Source organism: Syzygium oleosum, unplaced genomic scaffold (assembly GCF_021117445.2).
Source record: "Syzygium oleosum isolate NSW1041296 unplaced genomic scaffold, Sole_v2.1 Sole_v2.02, whole genome shotgun sequence".
Taxonomy (NCBI): Eukaryota; Viridiplantae; Streptophyta; class Magnoliopsida; order Myrtales; family Myrtaceae; genus Syzygium; species Syzygium oleosum.
In genome coordinates, this window is record NW_026607486.1 from 20019741 (window position 1) to 20046019 (window position 26279).

The window sequence follows — 26279 nt, forward strand, 5'->3', positions numbered from 1 at the left end:
CGAGATTCGAAATAAAGATAGCAAGAACGGTCGTAGATATTAAGGAATGTCTTGGAGTTCGAAACTTTTAGGAAAAATTTTTAGAATTTTAAAAAAAGAGAAAAAAAAAGCGATATAGTTTATGGGGGTAAATGAGGAGGAAAAAAGGGTGGAAGTTTCCTGTGAAATTCGGTGGGATATTGAGGTGAAGGATAATGAAAGGGCGAAAAGGCAAATAAATAACAAAAGAAATAAATAAAAAGAAAGACGACGAGGAACGGTTGCTATACGGCCTCTCGTCCTTTTCCTCGGCGCCGCGACCGACGACGTTGTACCTCGAACGTTTCCTCTTACTGCAAAAAAAAATTTGGGAGGCGGTCTTCATTATCGTGAGCCTGCTTTTGTTCATGCCCCGCGAAAGTACCCTGTACTTCCAAGGTCAAACCCCCCAATTTGAAGGGTGCGCGATTCTAGCTTTTCCTTGAGTTTCTTTGGGATTCAAATTTCCCCGTGACTTCTCCATTTGATTTTCCTTTTGTTGGGTCCGTCGGCAAACTGCGCCGAGTTCCCGAGCCATGATCTGCAGAGCGTTCTGTCGCGTGAGAGACGATATGCTTTTTCACTTTTCTTATGAAAACCGTTGCTATACGAAACTCGAATTACAAAAATTCGGCTTCAGACTTAGGCGGAAGAGATTTGATTGATTCGGGTAGGTTTTGGAGGTGCATTTCGGCCAACTCTTTTGATTCTTGAATTCGTTAGCCCTAGGGCATGCGAAATTGTCAAAGTCAAAAAGGTCCCGAGATACCGAAAACAGAGAGCACGTCCAAATTAGCGTGTGAGCGACTAGACTTGGGGAAATTTCCCCCTTCGATACATTAAAGGAGTGAATCACGTGTTCAACGTATGGCAATTGGCCCTTCTCTTGCATTAAGAGCCAGCAGCACATTCGCCAACATTTTTGGACCAACCATCAATAATTTCCAGCAGCTTAGGTGAGCACCAATTTGACCCATAAATTTCCCCTTTTTTTTTTGCACTTAATTTTGCTTGCAATTCTTCGGGTTCGTGCTCTCCGTGTACATCGATCGTCCATAATCTTGGCCCCGGAAAAAAGTCGCGCTAAATCTCCATTTTTGAATGCACCGACAGTCGTAACGTGCAATTTCGATACATCATCTATGGAATCGTACGTGTCCATTGACAAGGCATTTGAATGGCGATCCATCTGAAGATACGTATTGTTTAGTTCATGGGACATTTTTTTATGGGATTCTTGACCGAACAATGTAACCAAAAATGGAAAATTCAAAGAGGCAAAATGAGGAAAGGAAAGGCTTGTATTTCGAAGCTAACCAAGCATTGATTTGTCAAGGTTAGAGGTTAAAGATTTCTACTCTAGTCGCTACTCGTCGCATACGAAAGTCAACGGAAGTTAGAGGAAGGGTGATTCATCGCCTCTAGCATCTTCTCAAGGCAAGGAAAACTTGTACCCACTTGTTTTCGTCATATTTAAGCCAAACTTTAGTCGTCGCTCCAGCTACTTTATGATTGACATAAACACATGTTGATGCGAGCAAATAATATAAGTTTGAAAATGACATTACGGTTACGTCTTTCGGTTTCCAAACGAGATAGTCCTCATATTTTAGCCGAGATAATATCTCTCCCTTCTCGTGACTTCTTGTCAGCATCTACATTCACTATTCCGCTAATCAATTAAACGGCCTGTCCATATCTCATAAAGCCGTCATGAATTCCCGAACGTGGATGCGCCCCCCTCCTTCGATCGTTACCCTATCTCGAATCCCTTTCCTCGAATCCGATCCCAATAAATCCACGAAGAAAACAGCCCGACACGAGGGCGACCCGCGACATAAAAACCGAGGGGCCGAGCAGAGCGACCGTGTCCGCGGCTCATTCGAGGGCCGAGGGGGGAGCCAATTATTGGACGCTCGTCCCGAGAAAAAGAAAAAAATCAACAAGAGATCAAAATACAAGATAGGACGAGCGACGGAGAGAGAAAACCTTAATGGGGACAAAGGTGCCTCGTCTCGTCGGTCGTCCCTAACGTTGGACGACGCCGACGACGACGAGCAGCGAAGAGCGCAGAGCCCGCGAAAGGGCGGGGGGGGGGGGGGGGCCCACCCGACCAATCAATGTCTCCGCCTCCAGACCGCACGGCCAGAAATGGAACGGGGGACGATGAGAGATCAGGGCCGTCCGTTTCGACCCCGATATGGACACGCAGGAAGTGATCGATCGATCGAAAGGGACAGGGCGGGGAGGGGGAGGGAGGGGCACGACTGCACGAGAATCTTGTCGTGGTCGTCCCACATCGGAACCTTTCCTCTTACGGTAAACCTAACCCCCCCTCCTCCTCAATCGAGTAGTGCGACCGCGACCTTTATTCAGATTCCCCTCCCCTTCCCTACTTTTCCATTTTTTATTATCAAATTTACCCTTTTTTCTTTTAAATACGGTATTTTTTCGATCGCTTAATGCTAATTGAAAGGCGGCGGGAGGTTATTGAATTATCGCGAATTTTTATTATTGTTGCTTCTATCGAACTTAAAATAAAGCTTTCTCTTTTTTTTTTCTTTGATCCGAAGCTCTCTTAGGGTGCGTTTGTTATGCGAAAAATACTTTCCAGGAAATCATTTTCCAAGAAAATGAGTTCATTTTTCGGTATTTGGCTAAAACCTAAAAAAGACTCGGAAAGTGTTTTCGGTTATTTGATGAGGAAAATCTGATGGTGAAAATTATCAAATTTTTTTTTATTTTTTAAATTATATTCAGATTATTTGTTATTTTTAAATTATTTTTATTAAGAAAAGAAAATACATGAATGTTTTCCTTCTTGGAATGAAACGAAAAGAAAAGAAAAAATATTAATAAATTCAAGATGAGCAATTCCGAAAAGTGTTTTCACCTTCTTAAATTAGGGAAAGTGAATTCCCTAATTTTATATATGAATGTTTTTCCTTAACTAGAAAGTATTTTCAGTTGATTTACCATTCTCGGCGAACAAAACGGGTGAAAGTCTAGAAAACGAATTCCCGAAAAATACTTTCCCTCAAATAAACGTATCCTTAGTCTTGGTTGATCGATCCCTCGTACACCACCGATGACATGGACGCAACTGTTTTAAGTGCACAAATAAATGGACGGAATAGTTGACTTTGTGCATGGTAAAGAAAATTACAAAAATAATGAAAAAGGAAAAATTTCGCATTTTCTCCCGATTAGCGAAGCTTTCAAGGCACGAAATGGGATTGTCCTAGAAAAATATTAAAAAATATTTGTAAACTGCAAAACAATATTTAGCATTCGATCTCTTCAATCACGATGTTACTAGTACACGTGACTAATGAGGCAATCTTGGATCGATAAGATCGATAATCTATACATGGTTTGCTAAGGACTTTTTAAAAATCGAATTAGACAATCACAATGGTTGTCGACCTTAGATTGCCATTTAGCAAGTGCCTTTGATTGATCAATCGCCCCCTTGGATGACAGAGAAAAAGGCTCGCACGCTTCTAATACGATGTTGTCGGTAGATACGACTCCACGATAGTATAACAATCCGAGTAAAAACAAGACTTTCCATCTAAAAAAAGCGTAGAAAGAAAATTCTACGACCATTCGTGTTTGCATTTTCTTTTTAACCAACGTATATCGCGTGCAACGAAATATGGCTTTCGATGTACACTGACAATTGGGGAATCTCGGATCGATAAGCTATCGGCGATCGATAAGGACTAATTAAGAATTAACATCCCCACAATTTTTAAAGATTGTCAACCTTAGATCAACAAGTGCCTATGATCGATGATCAATCGCCCCCCCTTCAATAATTAAGGAAAGACTCGTACAAAACACCTTTATTATATGATATTTATATTTATATATATTATTTTTTGGGTCGGAATATGATATTTATATTAAAATAATGGGGAATCTAAGTCGATCAAAATTAGCCCAATTATTGCAGCCCACGACGCATTAGTATAAAAGAAGATAAGGTCCCCGCGGGCCAATGAAAAAGCGAGTACTCCTCCCGCTGTTGCCGCGGTGACCCCCACGCGCTCCTCGGCGCGTGGCGCACGTCCGGGGGGAAGATTTGACCGTACGCTGTGGGTTTGGTAACACGAGCGCCCCAACTCCATTAATGACGTCACGGGTGATGTCACGCGCGCGCCTTATTATTGTATTGCCTTATTTATTTAGTTATTTTTTTATTGTATTATTGCCTTTAAAATGCGATTTTTTGGACATTAAAATTAATCGGCATTGGCAGGAGCGTGACGTAGCACCTTACGTTTGACGACCCAATGAAGCCCCATAATTTATTTTATCGAAGTTGAAAAAAAAATCGAAAAAAAAATCGTTAATAATATAATATAGCTAATTAATTATATTTGTTTTTGTCCTTATGTAATTGTTCAGGCAGATGTTGTACTTCAGTTTGAAACGGAAACCTGCGATACAGTACAGTGCGGCGCGATTAATCATTTTTAACACGGGAAGGCACCGAGGAAATACCTTTTCTTCCATAATTTAATACCTATTTATATATATATAAAAGAAATTCAGGAGAAAAAAGGGCAATGTGTCAATTGAGATGGGCATCTTCTCAAATTGTCATAAAATAAAGTTTTAGGATTGAATAATTCAACCGCGAAAAAATTGGGATTCCTCTTGCACGAATAAGAATCTTTATTCGTCGCATGCATCACCAGCTCCGGGTTATCTTTAATCGGGTCGCGGCGAATTATTAATCCCGGCTTTTCATCATTGCCGAGTCACATCTGATTGTATCACTATTAAGAAAAGCCTATCCAAGAAGTTTAGGTTACTATTCAAAGTTTGGGTGTTCAACATGACATTCATCATCCGATTATATGACGAAAGTCGACACGAACGCGTGATCTGATTTTTTTATGCGCAATCAAATTTGGGTTTCTTTTCTCTCTCCTCTTTATCTTTGCCCTCTGATTTTTTCAATGGCCGATATATGAAATTTCTAAGTCATGCCGTGCTCTGGCATTTGGTTTCATAGCATCATGGGTGTCCTTCCAAGTACAAACGGGACAACACCACGATGCCAAGACCTCCACAAAAACAAAAGCCACTAACAAAACTAGCAAAGCCACCACCGCCAAAAGTCAAACATCCAAAGAAATGGTCAGAAAATTCTTCCCCTCAATTGGAATCTCCCCACGTTTTCATGCTAAATCTGCGAGTTGAATTAGCTGAGATTATAAAAACGTCAAAAAGAATTATTAAAAAAATCATGTCCATAATTTCCCCCAAGCTTCCCTAATAGGAAATGGATTAAAAAAGTTAAAAAAGAAGAAAAAAGAAAATTCACCAAAAGGTCAATAGGAGGAGAGTGGAAACTTTTGGGCGGGGAGCCAGAAACCTTAAAAAGGAAAAGGAAAAAGGATCAAAAGATTAAAAAAAATTAAAGAAAAAAAAGGAAAAGACTTCCCAAATTGGTCATTCCTCGTGGTACACATACTTGGGTCACTATCAAACTTTCCTTGTGGCTTAAGGGAGGATGTGACCATGATTAGTCATGAGATCGAGATAGGGGGGTTTGGTTCTTGGTTCCTTAGTCACACTTTATATGGCAAGTGGAGGCGATATTTTAATGGGTTTAATATTATTTTAATTGGGGTTAAAATATTATTTCATTGGGAGATATTATAATTTATTTTGAGGGAGAGGGAAAGGGGAAGTAGATAGGAAATCAAATGCATTTGGTGTACTTTGTCGGCAAGGGTACGAGGTTCTTGGGCCCTTTGTTGACGTGGTCTCTTCCCCGCCTTTCGTAGTACCCTCCCCTCATCTTTTCTCCCATCTTTGCTCCCATCTTTCCCCTTATTAACCAATATGCCACCCACCCTCTCCCTCTCTATCTCCTCAACACCACCCCCAGCAACACTCCAAAATTATTGCCTTTAGATTGAATTCCAACCGGCCAAACCCATCACTTTTTGAAAAAAAAAAAAAAAGCAATTAAATCCCACGAAACATCTCAAGTTTATCAAAATTAGGGACGTGCATGGAACCGGACCGGATCAGGGACCGAACCGACCGGTTCTGGAGGTTTCCTGTGAGACCCGGTTCGGTTCTAGGAGCAAAACCGAACCAAACTTATATGTGTTTTTTTTTTTTTTAATTTTAATTTTTTTTAAAGAAAAGAAAATTGCCAAAATTCTAAACCGGACCGGTCCAATCCAAGAACCAAACCAAGACCGATAGATCCCATTTCTGTCCGATTCTCGGTTCTAGGGTGGATCCGGGAAACGATTAGTTTCCCTAGTCAAAACAAATTAATCTTGTAAGAAATAATTTCCAACAAGGATATCGGAACTTAACGATCTTGAGCACGGTCGATACATGCGATTGAAATCTACCAGGATCATACGGTAAAACATTTTGACCGCCACGCGAGGATACAGTTGCGTCGACGCCGGAGTACATCCATATCGAACACGCATTGTTGTTTCCATACCGTTAGTCGCATCACTTGTATAGAAAGGGTTTTATACAAAATCTTTCGTCCCCTGCAGTGTTTGGCACCGTTTGGCACTGTTATGTGCGCGCAAAAAGTTGGTGTTACTGTATGCAGTGGTCTATGATGACATGAAAAGTTTATTCAACAGCAAGTTTTATGAGTGGCATTGCCAATTTCAGCGGATCCGACACTGAAAAGATTTTATCCCATATTGGACATGAACTTTTATAAGCTTTGTCCTTGGATGGAGACTCCTCGTTGGTTTTTCAGTTCTCATGTCATGTGATGTTTTGAACAAGTGGGTTGATGGAGGCATTTTTTTGGTCGGCCTTGGATGCCCCTCTCTCTTTCCCTCTCTCTCTCTAATGAGAACTTTTGCAACACTCGATTATGGTTTTTTTTTATCTTCGATGGGACAAAAGCAATGGAGGGTTCTATTCCATTCATTGGACAATGGGGCTTTTGCTCATATCATGACGTGTATTATTTTACCTAATTCCAGCACTAAATCATGTTGATGAGGTTATTGACTAATTAACATGATCTATCTTGCCCTTGATGTATAGTGTTATGAGGTCATCATCTTGTTTACCTAGCCTGGTTCCTTCATCCAAGGCCACAAAATAGTGTTCAACCGGCTAAAACGCCCTTGATCGATATCGGCACTCGGGGAAAAATTCTTGTAATTTCATGGACCCGGTCGATCGGATTTTCCATGTTTTATCGCGAAAACGATAGCTGCGAGGAATTAATTAGACCACTATGGTGGATTAAGCTTAAACCAAGCTGACCAAAATGAGTGTGACTGTTGCACGTTTCTTTACATCATTGTGTTTGTTCTCAAAATGTCTTGAAAGATATTCTCATTGCCAGCACACGTGTAAAACCATGCGTGATTAACCCGGCAAAGAAAAGGGGCGGACAAACGAAATCTCTGGCTCGATCTTTTCTTTTTTCGCCTCATTTCACTATTTTATTCTTCGCCTGTTCGAAAGATCGAACTTTGACCTAGAAAAAAAGAAACGAAAACTATAGATTGCATCAGTCCATCGAATGTCCTAAAGCAAGAAAAAACCTCATAGAGGGTGGTGGACGCACTCCTTTGGCCACGAAAGAAGCGACGCATCATGCAACTAGGGCTTAAGTGCTTCATATAGTTCATATAGTATATAATAACGATACAGGAAAATGAAAAAGAAAACGAGATGATAATGGGAATATCACGTTGAAGAAAAATGCTCGAGTTTTGCGTGGATGGCATGAAGCCAAAGGGATTGATAGTGTTGTAATTATAATAAATAATTGAATGTATATAATAAATAAAGAAACAAAGCAGTCAAGAGTGCCTTCCTTTCCTTTGTTGAGGAGTCACCTGTTCGCACCCAAAAGAATTGAAATGAACGGGTCCACATGTGCCACCTGCGGCACGCAATCCTTAGCTGTAAAAAAGAAGATAGAGCAATGCCCTCCAATGCTATCTCTCCTCGAATTTGTTTATTCAAATTATTATTATTATTATTATTATTCGAAAAAATTAGGGTTTTGAGTCGCCTCGGAGAACCGAATTCCCTTGCTAAAACCCAAATATAAATTTAAGAAAAAAACGTTTTCTTTTTACCCTTTTTATTCCTTTTTGGAAAGGAAAACATCCGGTCTGACCTCACCTCAGATGTGACCGTCCAAGATGATTGGTTATATCATCAACTGAGGAAACAAAAGGCGAAATTATCAAAGTGGGGTGATGTCCCGATAGGGAATAACCTCTTTTTTTCTTCTTTTTCTCGTTTTTATCATTGATATTTATATAGCTTTATGCTTAGGGTGGGGGCAGTGTGGACTACATAAAACTACATTATCTGCGAGCTATTCGAAAGGGGGGGGAGGGGGGGTATCAACCCTTTGGAAACGCTACAGGTCAGTTTTTTACGTGAGCCCTGGGGCTTGCAGTTCAGGTTGTAGGCAAGATGTAGATAGTCTGACAAGAGAGTCGAGGCCCAGAGAAAGGAAAAAAATGCTGATAAAAAGGGTTAAGGGATCGCATTATTCGTATTCATTGGTCAAAGAGAGAATGATGCAACAATTTCCCTATTTCCTACAGGGAAGATGTGTGTGGTCCTCGCTGCAACGTGCATGCCTAGGGCTTTGGAGCTTCCCTCTTATTCCGGGGTTCCGTATTAGGATATTAGTTCAGAGAGAGAGAGAGAGTTTAAATTTAATCGAAGATTTTCCTTCTGCACACTAAACAAAGGAGACGGAATCATTCAGTATTGTTGATCCACGGGTTCCGTTAACGGCGTTTCGACCGAAGGTCACATGTGAATTTTGCACAAACTATTGAAACGCCCGAAGGTCACGTGTGAATTTTGCACAAACTATTGGAGTCGTACGTGCTCGAGCAAGTGCTAGCTTGGGAATTCGACTTCAGGGAGGGAAACGCAACACCGACGGTTATTTAAATGGGTGATCAGAATAAGAAACACAGTACGTACGCCATGAGCACTTTCGAGGTCGGAACTCTAGCCCAGAAAAGGTGAAGCGGAAGTTAACCCTAATTTGCACAGACTAGCCTTTCATTCATTCTCGTGCCAGCAATGAGGAGGATGCTCGTGCATAGTTTCGCATCAGAGAAAAGCTTTTATACACGTATAGATTCGGAGGCCCAGTTTATATTCTGTTTGGCTATTGATCAAGACATACCCCAAGCTGGAGAATTATACAACAGCAGAGAGCTTGCACATCCATTCCCTCTTCTGGTGCATGTAAAACTAATTACAGGAGCACAACTTTGCATGCATATGAGGCATAGACAGGCGCCAAATCAGTGAAGCGGATCTTGTTCCTATCCACTTTCAGGATGTTTCCATGTTGCGAATCCGGGGCATAATCTTGGCAGTGGGCGATGAAGAGCTGCCCAAGAAAGTGATCCACAACAGGATTGCGTGCCGCCACCTCTACTAGAAATAGAATATCTTCTCATGCATTTTGCCAGCTGATTCAGTCCCACAGTGACCAAATGGCACTAACTTCCCCAACGTCCTATGGACAAGTAGGGTCGAAGTAACGTCATGCTTTCATGGACTTAAGGCGAGAAAAATATTCATCTCTTCCTACTATAGAAACCCCCACCTCCAGGATAATTCGGATGACGGTGACGGGTCCCGACTGTTCTCCCACCACCAGCTTCCCAGTTACCCCGCCTAATCACTCTGCTACCACCACTCTGAGACCAATTCAAAGCCTGGGTCCCTAGCCCATTAAGCTCCTCTTCTTCCCTGTCAATGTACTCCAAAACCAGCCTCTTGATGTCTTGCTTCTCTTCAAGTTCGGCTGCTTCCTTCTGTTTGGTGCTCTGAACGAGAGAAGAGTCCCGAGGAATATACATCTGCTTAGTTTGTTGCTTATTCACTCGCTTCACAAGAACTTTGACTTGGATCTCCTTGCTTCCTCCACCCTCCTCATCCACTGCCTCATCACCGCTCTCTCTGCCGAGCCCTCTTCCATGATGATCTTTGGTGGACCCCTCAAATACACTCATTGGTATCATCATGTTTATAGTGGGCCGACCTCGGAGTTCTAGTCGGCATTGCTCCATGCTCTCCTGCACCCAATGTTCCGTTAATTAACAAAATCGGCAAATTTTTTTAATAAATATCTCACCTTTTCTCCATTTGTCATTTTTATCCCCACCCTTTTATATCATCTAAACAAATCCTCACCTGTTGGACTCATATCAAATCTATCCCATGATTAGATTCCCTCCAAAAACTACAGTGTAATCACCCTCTTGCTCTTTTCAGATATATATAAGATTCCCATGAAGGCCGTATTTTGTTTAAAAAACCTTCATTTTTTTATTTACAAAAGTAGTTCAAGACAAATTATAGTTTTGAAAATATAGATGTGAAGTCATATAAATATTTTCCAACACGAGAGACAAAGATCAAAGAAATTGGGTGGGAGAAAATCACACAAAAAAAAAAAATTAAAGTTGAGGCAAAATTGGAGTTTGGGAAAGAATCTAGCGAAATATTCACTATCAGAAATGGTGTTAAAGGACTTGGGATAGATATAAAAGAGATTTGACAAAAGGTTGGGTGTTTTTCTCATAGGATTAAAAGGTCAGGATAAGATTGAAAACCCTTGAAAAGATTTGGATTAATTTCGTCATTTGACCTTATTAAAATCGCAATCAACTACAAGCTCCAAGTCATTCAATGTCTAACCCCTCTAGTCTTTAGTATAATATTGAAATTTTAACTCATTCAAAGTCATGTAGGACATTCTCATAATTTTTTGAGAAGTAAAACAATTTGTCCCGCTTTGTTGAAGATAAAAATGTTACTTCTAGCTTATGATAAATCAATCAAAACGGGCTGTTGCCGTACCTGCAAAACTGCCTTGAGTTCCTGCTCAAAATTGGCTTCTTCCAAGGGGTCCACCTCCGGTATCTTCTGTCTCACGTGGACTTAATCCTCATCAGAAGCAGATCCACGTGCATCATCATCCTCGTCTTCGTCATCCTCACTATCGCATCCATCATCAGGATTATCATCATCCAGCTCCTCTTCATCTCGTCCTGCGTCTATGGAGCCGCTGCCTGAATCAGTGTCGCTGTCAGCTATATCCTCATGTACCTCCATTTTCGTCCTGCCATTTTCAATATTTTGGCCATTGGATGAGATTGTGTGTCTACTTTTCCCCGCCATCTTTTCTACGTCCGAGTGCTTCTCACTGCTGGCTTTCTCACTGAAGGCAGTACGCTCATGCTCCTCGAGTTCTAACGGTGCAGCATTAACTTCTTCAATGGAGGAATATCGAGTCATGTTGGGACGCAAATCCGCAAAAAAATCCTGTAACTCCAGATTGTAAAAAGACCGGGCACTTACATGAGGACATTATCAAACAACCAACAAATGTCATGAAAGCAGCATGATTTCAGCAATTAAACCTCTAGAAAGAGGAAAGTAGCTTAAAATTTCCTGCTTCAACCAAAAAATGTCATTATTGTTTATTGGTGTTCCAGAAAAAGTGCAACCTCATTTGATCTATAAAATAGACAGTCATGTAGCACACTACTCCTCTATGTCCTATTCATTCATTTCAATCTAGGAAGCATTCCCATGATGTAGAGCAACCACTGACCTGTAAGTCAAATTCAACATCCAATGTTAGTACACCTTTGCCCAAAATGTACCTCTGGAAATGCATCAGGAATCGATCAAGTTTCCTCTTGGAAGAGCCACGGTCAAAGTAATGGCCACAAGTCTGAAGAAGTGTAATGACCAGCCTGATGCGAAAACAGTCTTCTGGTGGATCTAACACATCTTGCTGATCAAGTAGATACTAAAACTACTCAGATTATTGTCCTCAAATGTCAAGCAACTAGCACATGTAAAACTCAGAGACACGTAGCTTAAGGTTTCGCCAAACCCACCAACCAAGTCAATAATTTCACACAGGGTAGACAATAATCATGATTTTGTGTTCAGGATATTTACATTTACAAGATACTCAACACAGAAAAGGCTAATGCAATCATACGAACTATTAGACCCACCAAAACTTGGATCTCCATATCTGTGGACGAGCGCTCGCGGCCAAGACTTAGCCGCCGGGACAACGGAGAGGGTGGACGCGGTGATCGACAGTTGCTCAACAGCCAGATCTGGTCTACTGCTTAACAGCTTTCAGCTCGAGTCTTGGCTCGTCCATGGTTGCCGGCGACAATCTCAACAACTTTGCCGCGGACGGTGGCGGCCACGGTGGGGCGGTGACTCAAGGATGGTGGCGGCGGCGGCTTGGCGGTGGAGATAGCCAAGCCCAGCGGAGCGGAGGTTGAAGAAGGAGTGCTGAAGAAGGAAGAAAAAAAAGAAATTCCACATCATTTTTTTAATACAAATCAGCAGCCATGTGTCCATTTATTAGTGAACGAGAGTAAAATATGCACGCCACGTCAGCCGTTGACGTGGCGCTTGTAAATCACTGAATATTTCCTTTTTTGAAGTGATACCTGATGCAATTGTGGTCGAACTTTTGTTACTCGTGCAGACCTTTCAGGTGGTTAGCACAGGTAATAAGCATTTTCTACAAGGATACTATGTCGAGGATCCAGGTTCTTCACATTTTTCAAGCGCATTAAAATTTCCAACATGTTAGCCATGCGAACAGTAGTTTCAGGAGAACGATATAGAAAACGACCGCATGTCTCGAGGAGATTACATGCCGCATCAATGTTATGATGAGTGAAATCATCTAGACAAGCCTGGCAAGAAGAAAGCACAAATGAGTGAGCAAATACTTTCCTATGAACTGTTTTTCTCAACCCCAGTAAAGTTGCTATCTGAACAGTCAACTAATACCTGAATTTGATAGGAAACAGCAAACAAATGCATAGGAAATATGGAGACACATCAAGCATTATGTTTGAAATTTCAGCAAAAATTACATCAAGTTTCCTCACCATACAAGCAACTTAAAAAACATCTTATAGACGTCTTTCTTTCCTTGATTTCAAGCATCTAAATAACTTAAAAGCTCATTGAGATGTGTCTATATGGGTCTCAGAAACTGAGTCGGACTAATAAATTCCACCACCTTGAATAGTTATCTTGAAAATCCAAAACATCCATTTACTTGTCTCCTTGACTATTAAGTGCAAAATCACACAATAATTGCAAACTAATAAGCCAATCTCATCCACATCTTAGGACTGGAATTTTGTTACACAAATTAACCAACTCGCTTGTTGCACTCATGATCATACAGAAAATGCTATACTTTGGTGCTCATTTTGCACATGTATAGTTATCTGACCTTCCACTAGCATAAAATGATCCTCCTTGTGCTTAAATGGCTAAAAGAATTCAATGCGGTGCAAACACATGCGAATCCATACAAAAGAAAAGATGAGACAATCGAGATTCTCAACTCGAGATCCAAGGCTCACCAAATGCTAGACCTGTTAAATGGGTCTTAAAACCCATATATGACCCATTTGAAAAAGGGTTAATACCATGAAAAACCCTAAACTGGTACACTTGTGACACATTTACCCCAAACTATTTTTTTGACCATAAAAAACCCCAAACTGGTACACCTGTGACAATTTTACCCCGAACATACCACAAAAAACCCCAAACTGGTACACATGTGACAATTTTACCCTAACTAATTTTTAATATTATTTTTTTATTTTTTTGAATTTTTTCTTTTCTTTTCTTTTTTTTCTTTTCTTTTTTTTTCTTCACTTCAACCTCTGGCCGGTCGCCGGTCCGGTGACCGGCCAAAGGCGAAAGCCGGCAAGGGCCGCCCTCGCTCGACTCGACAAGGGCGACCCTCGCCGGATCTAGCGAGGGCGGCCCTCGCCCGACTCAGGCGAGGGCCGTCCTCGCTCGACGCCGGACGAGGGCCGTCTCGCCGCCCGAGCGAGGGCTGCCTCGCTCGAAGCCCAGCGAGGCAGCCCTCGCCCGGCCGCAGGCGAGGGTCGCCCTCGCCTGAGTCGAGCGAGGGTCGCCCTTGCCTGGGCGGGCGAGGACAGCCCTCGCCCGACGCCGGCGAGGGCAACCCTCGCCCGACGCAGGCGAGGGTCGCCCTCGCCAGATCCGGCGAGGGCAGCCCTCGCCTGAGTCGGGCGAGGGTCGCCCTTGCCCTGGGCGGGCGAGGGCGGCCCTCGCCGACGCCGGCGAGGGCGGCTCGCTGGGCGCCGGCGAGGGCGGCCCTCGCCGACGCCGGCGAGGGGCGCCTCGCCCGACGCCGGCGAGGGCGGCCCTCGCCGCTTCCGCTCTGGCCGGTCGCCGGACCGGCGACCGGCCAGAGGTTGAAGATAAAGAAAAAAAAAAAATAAAAGGAAAAAAAAATAAAAAAAATAAATATTCGAAAAAAAATAAAAAAAATAATATTAAAATTTTAATTCAGGGTAAAATTGTCACATATGTACCAATTTGGGTTTTTTGTGGTAAGTTCAGGGTAAAATTGTCACAGATATACCAGTTTGGAGTTTTTGATGGTCAAAAAAATAGTTCGGGGTAAAATTGTCACAGGTGTACCAGTTTGGGGTTTTTTATGGTCAAAAAAATAGTTTGGGGTAAATGTGTCACAAGTGTACCAGTTTAGGGTTTTTCGTGGTATTAACCCTTTGAAAAATAAATGGGTCAATACAACTTTGAAGAGCCTATATTAAATGGGTCTTAAAGTTTTAAGTCTATCATAAATGGGTCTTAATGGGTTGAGTGTGGAACCCATTTCCAACCCACTCATTAAGCTCCCTTTTTATAAAAATATTTTTTTTATTTTTTCTTTTCTTTTCTTTCGTTTTTTTTCTTTTATTTTTTTTCTCTTTCTCTTTTTCGAAATAGGTGGCCAGCTACGACGGCGGCCGCCACCGGCCACTGTGGTGAGGAACGACCTCGCCACAGGTCGGCAAGGCCTCGGGCTCGCCGGAATCGGGCGAGCTCGGCCTCGCCAATCTGGTGAGACTCGAGGTCGCTGATCTGGCGAGCTCAAGGCCTCGCCGGCCTCAAGCGAGGTCGAGCTCGCCCGAGGCTGGCGAGCTCGAGTCTCGCCGGCCTCAAGCGAGGTCGAGCTCGCCCAAGGCCGGCGAGCTCGAGTCTCGCCACAGGCTGGCGAGGCCGAACTTGCCCGATTCCAGTGAGCCCGAGGCCTCGCCGATCTAGCGAGACTCGAGCTCGCCAAATCTGGCGAGGTCAAGCTCGCTCGAGGCTCACCTAAGTCCGGCGAGGCCTCGGCCTTGTTAGATTAGCGAGCTCGAGCTTCGCCGGCATCTGGCGAGCTCGTCCTTGCCCGTGGCCGGTGGCCGGACGCCGGCCGTCGTTGTGGCCGGCCACCGGCCAAAAATAAGGGAAAAATTAAAAATTAATTAAAAATTGTATTGCATGAAAATGTTTTAGTAGTATAATTTTTAAAAAAAGTCAAAAGAAATAAGTTTTCCTATATTGAGTTAAATATAGAAGTGTTTTAGCAATATGGGTTGGGTCGGTATGGGTTGGGTATGGGTCGGGTATGGGTCGAGATATTTACATTATAAATAAATGGATCATAAACGGGTTAATGGATCAATTTGGGTCGGACCATTTATGACCCGACCCAAACCCGACCCGACCCATCTGTTTAACAGGTCTACCGAATGCCGATAGAAGTGAGATGCTTGGTTGCATGCAGCTTACCTTCAAACAACTGAAAACAAGGCCAGCAGGAGCAATCCTGAACTTGCAGAGTTCTCCAATAAATCTAATATTTCTGATTTTAGTTTCTATATTCATTTGGTCCTGCAAACAAATTGAATTTGACCGTCATTGTAATATATGACAAAAAGCACCCCAAAAACCAAATCCTGTAGATGTCAGATGACAAGCTAGTTAAGAGAAAAGCAAAAGCTGGTAAGCTCCAGAATCCGACCACACCTTTTTATTAATGAGGAAATTAAACTCCTCCTCCAACATTTGAAGCAGCATAGTGGATACATCCTTCGTGCAAGTAGACAGTGTGGCAACCATCCGTGAGTAATAGGGAAGCAGTTACAGAGAGGTCCTGGGGACATCAAAAAGTGCCCTCACAAGCCTTTTACGGTAAGACTTTGAATTTACATAGCAAAACTCCACCTGAACATTAAAAATAATTGAAGTTACCACATAAAAGCATAAAAATAATGCAAGACCAAAGAAATAACCGTGATTACCGTTAATTGATCAATAAGGTCCCGACTCACACAACCAGGAAGCCTTTGCACTAGGGCATCCAAACTTGTTCCTTCCAGTCCTTTGACTTTCTCCTTCTCGTTTTCCACTTTTTTCTCCACTTCTTTTTCTTTGCCTTTCTCTTTATCCATATCTTTTGTCTTTTCTTTATCCTTTTCTTCTTTATCCTTCTCTTCCTTGTCCTTCCCTTTTTCAAAAACTTTTCCCTCCTGTGAGGAGCCTGGTTCAACAGAAATCTCCACTCTTTCCTCAGCAATTACTTGACCTCGTTCAGGATCAGTCACTGATTCCTTCTCCAAGTGAACACCCAAGTAAATGTGAGAAACTATAGCCTAGAAAGAATGTCTGCATAGAATATGTACAATGGAAGAAAATGAAGCAACCTGCATGCTCATGATCTTATCCATACAGAAAAATCTTTAAAGGTTCAAAAGCAAAATCCAGAGGAAAATAAACAAACCAGAGGGATTGGAAAGATATAATGGTTTTACAGAAAGCATATAAGTAAATGTATCTAAATCCTCTTCTTTTTGAAGAGAAAAAAGGGGAAGGGGGAACCTATCATTCAAACAACAGAATCACAGTACTAGCAAAAACTTAGCAATTGAAAGTTATCTTTCAATGGAGGAAGATGAAAAGACTTGACCAAACAAAGATGAAACAAATTTCCATCAGAGTAGGATAAAAAAATTTAAGGGTTATCAAATCACATTACTAGCAATCAAATTCATCAGAACCACATTCTAGAGATAAACCCTCGATATGGAAAAGAAATGAATATCAGACTAGTCTATTAAATCAATGCAGACCACGTGCTAGCTTCTCAAGTACCCAGCATATCCAAATTGAACTACGGCTATAGACTACTAATCTGACCTACCAGCAGTCATAAGTATAGAGACTTATAATTTCATAAAGAAACCAATGCTGAACATGCATGGCACCATCAATTCATTACAGTAGTAATACTACAGGGAAAGCAGAAACCAAATGCACCACTAAAATAAATAGATGAGTCTCAATCCCATAGGCCATTAAATTACTGAAAAACCCCAGCATGATGCACCAATATAGTAAGAAGTGAATGGCATGGATGCACAAAATAACTCATGATATTACCCGAATACATGCCTATCCCCAACATCAACAAAAGAACTTCCAAAAAGGCATGACAAACAATATCCTTATGATTTGTATTAAGCTATATTTGTCATTCGTTGCATGTGACTTGAGCTCAATATATTAGAAAGGAATTTACTACCATCACTTAGTGATCCTCAAACTTCATGAAGAACTGCACTTGGAATTGGTGATTAAGATATTACAAAGAACGAGAGCAGGGCAAGAAAAAGTAGGGCATGATCCCGAGATAATCATATAAACATCAGTGAAAAGAATAAGAAAGATTTCACTCAACTTGACTACAATTACTAGGGGAGGGGGCGCAATGACTTGAATCTCAAGAAACTAAATTTCGAACTTCAATTCATAATGCTGCTCACTTACAGTTGGTTGATCTTGTGTCTTTGTAGATTGCTCATTCACTTCAGGCTCGACTTCCCCAAGTAATACTGCTGGATCGAATGCTCTAGGAACGCTGAATCATTATGCAACTCAGTGAGTTCGAATTTGGATGATTGATATCCGGAAAAAGCTCTTTCACAAAGGACATATGACTGCTCAGAATTAAAGAGTTGGTAAAAAACTAACAAAAGCATCCAGTACGACAAACCTTAGGTCGGGAAGGCACTCATAGAAAGCCCTTGTATCTTCATCATCCCACAATGCTTCTGCCAGAGAGGAATCTTTTGCAGCAGGAGAGAAGCATCCTCTCCACTAGCTATCCTTGTTGTGTGGCCATCCTCGGGCATCACTGGAGGCTGCATATCGAGAGCTTCTGCCAAACTGTGAAATTGAGACAATTGTAAGTCAGTAATAAGAAATATACCATCTCACATAAGCAAACACAAGCATGTGACTCTGCTTTTGATCACAAGGCAATGCATAAAGATGAGCATTCAATGGGAGATGATGCACTAGAAATCTCAGCGACATTTTACCCTTATCGATTTTTTACTTAGTTTGAATAGCAAATACATAATGAGAAATGGCTCGTATCAAAAAGACTCATTAACTTGTATTTGACAAACCTTTTAGGTTCGAGATTAGTTTGAAAGGAATTTATTGAGTTTCCCAGAGCACTCTTTTAAATATAACACTCATGGGGGAGGGGGAGAGGGAGAGAGAGAGTAAACAAAAAGTAAATAAATTATGCTATTAAACTTCAATAACAAGGAAGAAAAAAGAGTATGAAACTACAAATTACAGACAGGAACATCCCTTGACACTACCATGCAACCCGATAGCATGGGTTAATATTTCAGAACACTTCTGCAACTAATTAAGAGGGCATAAATTATGACAAATTAGGCACAAAACACATGATAAATTAGCGTGAAGATCATGGGAATATAACCTGCAGCAGGCATTAAAATCAGATACAAGCATGTTGCTACAGAAAGCAAAAGTTGTCCACTTATAAGAAGATTAATAACCACATTACTCTCCCAAGGTGTATAAAACGTGGAGGAGTTACTTACGAGGATATGTTGCGATATAAATGGTCATAAGATTTCCGCAGCTTTTCATAGGAAGAAACATTCTCGTCACTAAGTTCTCCTTTCACATTCAAGATCTTTGCATTTTCATGCTCCATGTGCCGAAATGCCTATCATACAATAAATGCAGGAAAAATTGTTAACTAAACCATAAACTATGAGGAATAAGAGGATGATGAAGACTATGCTCCAAGTAGTCATCACATAACCAATATAGAGCAGAATATGCATGGAAATGAATTAAAGTTTGAATACTTATAACTGTTGTTTTGTTTGAAACTAGGTAGGAGCATAGCAAATGTTAAGAGAAAGAAAGCAAGGGAGTAGAAAAACGATTTTCTCCTTTTTGTGTTTGGATAAGAGAAAAAAGAGAAAAGGAAAGTGTACGACTGGACATTATTACAAGACTAATTAGTGATTTGCAAATTTCCTCTCCCTATTTCAATCGCTTTTTGAGGGACCAATCTTCTCTACAATATCCATCCAATTCCTCTCACTTTCCATCTCTCCAACTTCTTCATTCTTCCAATCAGAGTAAAATCCATTCTTACATTTTCAACCTTTCCTTTCTCTACCCACCCCCAAAAAAAAGGGTAAAATCTCACCAAAATACCAAGTAAAGAGATATTTCTTACCGCATGCTCAGACTGAAGTAATTCAGCCGCAGAATCATAATATGGATGAACTGCCTTCCTGAAGATTTTCTTTTGCTCTGCTGTTATGTTGAGGCCCTTATAGAACTGTATCAAAAAGACAACAAGATAAAGAACGCAAAAATTGCAATAATCAAAAGTAGGCAATCACAGACGATACACCGCCACAAACATATATATTGAACAAGGGTACGCATTCTGAGCAACGAAATTCTTTTACATACTTTCTTACTTGTTCTCAAATTTTATCCAGTGACTTGAAGTGATTTGATTTGATTTGAGAGAGAGAGAGAGAGAGAGAGACAGAGAGAGAGAGAGAGATGCAAAATCTAGAAAGGTGACAAGACTGTCTACGCTAGTGCTCAAAGAGAGACTTTGATCATGAACTTGTATAGAACTCTGCCAGAAAGCATGTGGACTAAGAAATGTATTAGAATATGCTCAAGAATTAGGAAGCAAACATGAACACCAGTGAGATAACTACCAAATACATAGAAAGTGTAAATTCTTATTATTTAATGTGGATAAAATGCTTAGAATCATCATCTCCGTTTGAGAGATTTATATCGGTCACATCCAATATTTGCCCAGGTAGGCCAGTGGGTAACGCTGGAAATGACTCAACATTTTACCTCAGCCGGCTACATAACTAGTCTCCTCTTCATGGAAAAGCTTGTCATGCAAGAAGTCGAATAGCAGACCTGGCGTATCCTCTGTGCGAGAGGGAAGGGGGGGGGGGGGGGGGACGAATGGGCTATCAAGATTGCTGACTAATGGAAACATGAATATTCATTCAGGGTCAACCAATTGCTTCTTTGATTTTTGAACTTTCTAGCTAGGAGTGAGCATCCCTTCATATACAGAGAGGTAGGGGTGTCAAAAGAACCTGGTCAAACACGACACGACCCGACCCGACTAGGAAATTTTCGTATTGGATCGGGTTGGCCTTAACTTGTTTGGGTAACAGTAAAAACAAGACCTCAGCTTGTTTTGGATCTACCCGAGCCCACCCAAAACAAACAAGAATCGTTTGTTCTTCTTGCACCCAAGCCCACCCAAAACCCTATCTTCTTCTTCTTCTATTCTGACAAGAGCTCCGGATCTTGTCCTTCTCCTCCTCCTCCTCTTCCTCCTTCTTCTATTCTGACAAGAGCTCCGGCTCTTGTCCTTCTCCTCCTCCTCCTCTTCCTCCGAAACCATTTGTTCTCCTCCTCCTCCTCCTCCTCATCCTCTTCCTCCTCCTTCTTAACCATCAACCTCATCTTTGCTTCTGCTTCTGCTTCTTCTTCTTAGCTTCTCATGTGGGTTTCTTTTCCTTAGCAAGATCACCTGCTTTGGAATCTCTCTCTTGATGGCTTTTGCGATTTGATCTGGGATTTTATGTGCGTGTGAGCTGATTTGCCGTTTGAACAAATGGAGGAGGAAGAGGTTGTCATTCTGACCTTCGGTCGCACTCTCAAGCGCCTGACCTCCGGTCGCGCAACCCAGACCACCCGCGGAACCATCTCTTCCTCCAACTCCTCTGCGAAGCTCGCCAAGAGCTCAGGATCTGCAAGCAGTTCGCCTTCCAGGACGCTCTTACCCTTCAACCTCTCGACCCCGTTTCTGCCCACGCTCGCTGCAACGTCTCCTCCCTCAAGCTCGAGCCAGAGCCAGAGCCAGAGCCAGAGCCTCTCTGGCTTGACCAGAAGATCCTTCTCTTGCAAGAGCCTCTCGGCGGTCCGACTCCTCCCCGGCGTCCCTTTTGTCTTTAACTGATTTATCGCCTTTGGAATCCTCGGCCAGATTTGGTTTCTGATGCTTCTCCCTCAATCTCTCTTCCCTCTCTTCTTCCAATTTCTTCACCTTCAACTGCAAGGACCTTTGTGCCGAAACAACAACGAAAAAAAAAAGAAAAAAAAAAACGAAAAGAAGAAAACTTTTCTTCTCAGATCTGGTAATCATTTTCATCTCGACGATGATTTTTTTTAAAAAAAATTTGGTCTTTGAGAAAAGGAAACGAAATACTGTAGAGACCGAGAGGCAGAGATTTACAGGATGGATACATCATAGCGTTGGACCTTCTGCTGGTGCTCGGCGATGCGAAGCTTCCGGAGCTCTTCAAGCCAGGGGATATGGACGACTTTGTCGGAGGGGGCGGCGGCGGCGGCGGCAGCGGCGGTGGCGTCGTTGGGGAGGGCGGCGTCGGGGGAGGGATGGGGGGAGAAGTGGCGCTTGAGGTCAAGGTAGCGGAGACGACAGCGGTCGGGGGTGGTGAGAGGGAGGGAGCTCTGGGATTGGACTTCCAAGGAGACGGAGTCCCAGGCGTGGAAGCCGTGGCGCTTAACGGCACACGCGTGGAGGAAATTGACGAAGTCAATTAAAAATCTCAAACACGAAACATGAAACCCGACCCGGCCCGATTTGACCCGTCCCAATCATGCAGTTATATCTTGTTCGGATCTTGTTTCGGATCGGACCAAATACATATGTTCTTTATTTTGGGTCGGGTCGGGTATCATGAAAACCCGACCCGACCCGTTGACACCCCTAAGGGAGGGCACTAAGCAATTTTGCTTATGGCATTACTCTCACCCAGAAGAAAGATATGACTTCTTCTCCCAACAGTCTCACAAAAAATTAGAAGAATGTAATCAAAGCTCTTAATTGCAAAGATTTGCCTTTTCTAAGAATATAACTTATTGTCTGTAACAACAATAATCTAAACAAGATCCAAACAACCAGAGAAAAGAAGTACCTCTTCGTAAATTTCTTGTCCAGTAAGCGGAAGACCCAAAAAATTCTCCCTTGCCGAGCAAAACTAGCAAGAAGAGCCAAATTCGACTGAGTGGTATCCCGATCCCTCGAGTGCTCTAAGCTCGTCAGATCCTTGATGATATTTATGAAGATCCCACCGTCTTCTATTACTCCAACAAAGTAAAGTTCCAAAAGCAACTTAAGAGTGCTGCGTTTTTTCATGGCCTTCAAGTTTCTTTCTGCATCTAAGTCATCCACAGATTTTCCAGGAAAAAATATTTTCAGGAGTCCTTGGATCAAGTTTGGAGAGAAGCCTTTGTATCTTTGATGAAGCAATGAGCATATCTAGAAAGAATATATGGGTATCAGACAGGAAGCAGTGTAGACAAAAAATTGAAAGCAATATTGAAAGAGGATTCGATGAATGGCAAACATTTCATGGATCTCCATAATTTACAATAATACATATTTCTTGGCATACATGCTTTATCACGTGTTCAAAAATATAAGATGCTGTTAAAATAATGTCAGCCAGAATCTGCAGACTACCTGAACTGCTGCTTGTATGTCGGAACTCCTGAGTTTGGCATCACATATGGCTGTCACCGCTTCACTAACAAATTTACTAAGATTGACCCCCCCGTAAGTCATCCATCAGCCCTTCTCGCTGCTCTTCGTTTATCTGTTTTAGCTTTTTTATCACGGCCGTATTACGCTTGATGCTAGAATCTAGTGTCCTCAGGAAGCTTGAGTCTGCAGGTAAGCACAGATGAGCTACGAAGCAGGAGATGGGTTGCCCATTTTAACTATTATGCCTGACTAAGGATTTGTCAGATTTCCTAATAAAACCCCATAAAGTGATTACGTACAAACATGACAACCCATTTCTCAACAGCAAAAAAACCAAACAAAACCTCTTTTAAACTACTCGAACCAAAGTCATCGCAAGTCACAAATGCATCATAGTGCACCTAGTAAGAGAATGTAACTAATTTTTCAATTCTAATCCTTCCAAAGGTTCATGTGTCTATGGATAGGAAGTTACAGCATATCACCATCCAGACCAACTAGGCCTCCAGCCTTCAAGTGAACAGCAGTTTAACTACCTTGTAAGACATTCTAATTGTTTGATTCTCAACCCAACCATGTTTATTGGGCATAGACACACTGAGCAAAAAGGTATTAACTTGAAATTGAGACCTCGTTAAGATCTCTCGATGCAATTTTTTTCACTTTCACCTGAACTGCAAAATAACACCTAGGAAACCTTCAATTACCTAACCTGTAAATTCTTATGTACCATACCATGCTGCCACAACCCGTAAAAAGCATGCAATGTATTACCGGCACTGGATACAAATGAGAAATGTAAATTATAATCTTATTAATGCCATTGCCAAGTCATCCCTGGACGATGTCATTCCATCATCTCTCCCTCAATCATCCGCATCTCCTCAGTCAAATTACAAATCTCTTGGGAATAAGGACTACTGTTTCTCAAAGCTTGGGCAAGATAAGGTAGGGAGAGTAAACCTGCACTGCTTCAGGTCAAAACACCCCCCCTCTCTGACATATACAACCTATAAGTCAATGCAGCATTACCAAAATTTCTGGACAGCAACAAAGGAAGAACTAGATCAATGGACAAAAGACGTCTTCACCACATTTCGACAGTCATTCAAGAACCCCGTCCTTCTAAGTGCTAAGTTATCGGCGACAATAACTCAGTTTTGCAACTGCCTACCCTGGCACCTGCATCATTTCTTACCAGGCCTTTCAGGATTCAGGTTGCTTCGACGAAGAGCCATTTTGGCGTCAATCGACTTCTCAAGTTCCTCTTGACGAGCAACATTCTCCTGGAACAATTCAATACAACAGATACACCCAAACCAATTAGCTCATCGGGACATTAGACTACATGCTTCACATAAAGCCTGCGACTGAAAAGGGGTCGAGGCAAAGACGACAGTTCACGGCAGCCGCTAGAGAACCCACCTCCTCATCCTGCTTGGGGTGTTGCTCACCGCCAGAACGGCTTTCCCCTTCGTTACTATCCATCTCGCTAACTTTCTCCTCCTAAAGAACCCTGGGATGCGCACTAACGTTAGCCAACAGAGATGCTGAAAACGGAGATCGCAGGCCATCGAGACATGAGAAGCACATAAGAGCGGGCAATTCAGAACAGGAACCCATTGAACTCGTGAGGAAAAGCCTAAGGAAACCGGACGCACGACGGGAAACACAGCGATTGGGGGCGGGGGACAGGGAAGAAACCAATTCGAACCGAAATCCTAGCCGTGGAGGAAGAGGAGAAAGAGCAGTAGACTCCACCTCGTCGTTTTCGTGAACGCAAATTGCTTACCTGATCGGAATCGCAGGGAGAGGCGTCGCCGGCGCCGGAGAAGTAGAAGGCACGAACTGAGAGAAAGGCTTCGCAGAAAGAGAGAGAGCACGGTTGTTGGACATCGCCTTTGATGTGAGCCTGAGGGTCGGAAACGGTCCCGATAGAAGAAGACCGCTCTGCGTTTCGCTTCCGCGACTTCGATTTTGGACCAATACGACCCGTTGTTTAAGCCAAAATCGCATAATATGCATATATATAATACATTATATTATATAGTTGCGGAGTTCATATAGTTGTTATCAATTATGATGTATTACTTGCATGGAAAAATTATCCAAAAAGTCATAAACATATTTCACTTTTGTCAATTCAATCATAAACATTTTAATTATACCAATTGAGTCATGAACATTTTCCCGTTGTATCAATTTAGTTCATTTGGCTAGGCTTAAGATTTTTTGGACAATTTTCCAAGGTGATGGCTACCGTCACTTGACGGTGACCACCGCCGGCCATCAACAAGTTGCGGCGATGGCCGGCGGAGGGAAAAGTGAAAAAAAGAAAAGAAAAGAAAAGAAGAGAAAATGGGGAAAAAAGAGAGAGAAAAAGTAAAGAAGGATCATAGAAGAAAAGAAAAGAGGAAAAACATAAAAAAAAATATTATTAAAAACTATCAATGTCAGTGCCAGTTATGTCACGTAAGACGGCTAACATCCATGTCAATAATTTTCGGGAAAATTACAAAAAAAGTCCTAAACTTTTTGCATTGTGTCAATTTGGTTCTAAACCTTTTTTTTTTGCCATTTCAGTCCTAAACCTTTTACAATTGTGCCAATTTAGTCCATCCGGCCACTTTTGGGCGGCCGGCGCCGGCCCGCTGACGTGGCATTATTTTAATATTTTTTTTTCCTTCTTCGGGGGAGGCTCGCCGGCGAGGTGACCTCGTCGGCCATGGCGAGGCCGACCTCGCCGGCCATGGGCAAGGTCAACCTCGCCCGGCCATGGGCAAGGTCAACCTCGCCCGGCCATGGCGAGGTCGAGCTCGCCGGCCATGGGCGACGGCGAGGTCTCGCCAGATCTGGGCGAGGCCTCGCCCAGATCTGGCAAGACTTCGTCGTCGCTGGGCGAACCTCGCCAGATCTGGGCGAGGCCTCGCCGTCGCCCATGGCCGGCGAGCTCGACCTCGCCATGGCCGGGCGAGGTCGACCTCGCCCGGCGAGCCTCCCCCTGGCCGGTCGGGCCAGGGGGAAGAAGGAAAAAAAAAAGGAAAAAAAATATTAAAATAATGCCACATCAGCCAGCTGACGCTGGCCGGCGTCCACGTCAGCGCCGGCCTGCCAAAAGTGATCGGATGGACTGAATTGGCACAATTGTAAAAGGTTTAGGACTGAAATGGCAAAAAAAAAAGGTTTAAGACTGAATTGGCACAATTGCAAAAGGTTTAGGACTTTTTTGGTAATTTTCCCATAATTTTCAGCCAAAATTGGCTAAAGGGACTCAATTGGCAAAACATAAAAATATTTAGAACTCACTTGGCCCAATTAAATAATGGAAGTGAAATAGGTTTAGGACTTTTTGGATAATTTTCCTAGCAAGGATCGCCCTTGCTTGATTTGGGGAGGGTGGCTCTTACCTTAGGCCAGCGACCTCTACTAGCCATGGACAGCCCGGCGATGCCCGATGGAGGGAAAAAAGAAAAGAAGAGAT

General features: G+C 42.4%; 1 pseudogene; it reads right to left on the reverse strand.

Annotated features, from left to right (window-relative positions):
- Nucleotides 1–9484: 9484 nt before the first annotated feature.
- On the reverse strand, nucleotides 9485–24734 carry LOC115673100 (regulator of nonsense transcripts UPF2-like; annotated as a pseudogene).
- Nucleotides 24735–26279: the final 1545 nt, after the last annotated feature.